Raw genomic sequence first — 1,240 nt, 5'->3', positions numbered from 1 at the left:
CTATGTTTCCTTTAAATGTCTTCTCTTTAAATGATAGTTTCTGTGGAAAAAAAGGTTATTTAGTTAACACACTACTAATAAATAAAAATGAAAAATTATTGTTATCTTAAGTTTTTTACTTTTTCTTTCAAGGAACTTGAGTGCCCTCTGCAGGTTATATAAAGAGATAACTAATGACTATATTTTAAAACCCTGTGATTTTTCCCTTTTAGAAGCAAAGCCTGGTAAGTGTGATCCATTTTATTTATATTGTTAACTTTGTTAATTTGCCAGTGATTGAAGTAAGAGTTTCTTTTCTTTACCAGTTTTATAGTTTTGTTTAGTGTGAAGAATGTAGTACCATTGAATTTTCCAAATCACTTAGCTGGCACACTTTAAATGTTAGAACTATAGTAATACACATTTCCTCACAGAAAGCAGATTGGGAAAACATTCAGCTATTTTGAAATTTATTGAAAATGTGGAGAATAACTTGACTATTTCCCGTTATATTTTTAGAATATTATACATTGAAATAAAATAAGCCTTTTCCAGTATGCATCATGTAAATTTTTAAAATTACATGAGTTTTATTTCTTAATCTTGTTGATGAGTGATGATTGTGTTCAAGCTTAAAACACGAGGCTACTTAGAATTTCTTTAAACAAAGTTAAGATTGAACAGATAATGCTTTGGTATTATTGTTGCATAGGTCCACTAACCAGAAAGAGTATTTCTATTTGAAGAACAAAAGGCAAAGTTTTCGTATCCGAGTCACTCATTTCAAAGAACCCATACTTTCTCAATGAGTATAACATTTGTTTCTAAAGGATATAGGAATTCATTTTGTATATGAAACTATAGAACTGGAACACCAATGGCACTTCTGATTCACTTAAAGCTGCCAGGGAAACTAAATATGATGAGAACAAGAGGAACGACTGGATCAAGTTAATAGAAATAGTTCTTCTGCAAGCCACATAATGATCCTGATCATCAACCTTGAAAAGTAAATTAGAACAAGCAAATTGCTGTTGAAAAATTCTTTCAGCGCTCTGCTGTTGCTAGTCAGCTAGTCATGACTCAACCAGAGACAAGAAAAAAATGCACTCAGTTTCGCATTAACAAAGGAAACATTATTAAAGTGAATGTTTACATTCTGTTTATTGAAGTGTTCAAAGACTATTTGTTGCATCTTCAAGCAACCTGCTGTTCTCCCAACTATTACAGTGCATGAGTGATAATAAAAATGAGTCATTTG

Source organism: Kogia breviceps, chromosome 3, assembly GCF_026419965.1.
Source record: "Kogia breviceps isolate mKogBre1 chromosome 3, mKogBre1 haplotype 1, whole genome shotgun sequence".
Lineage (NCBI taxonomy): Eukaryota > Metazoa > Chordata > Mammalia > Artiodactyla > Physeteridae > Kogia > Kogia breviceps.
The sequence above is the reverse complement of the archived record's forward strand: the minus strand, read 5'-3'. Positions refer to the sequence as shown.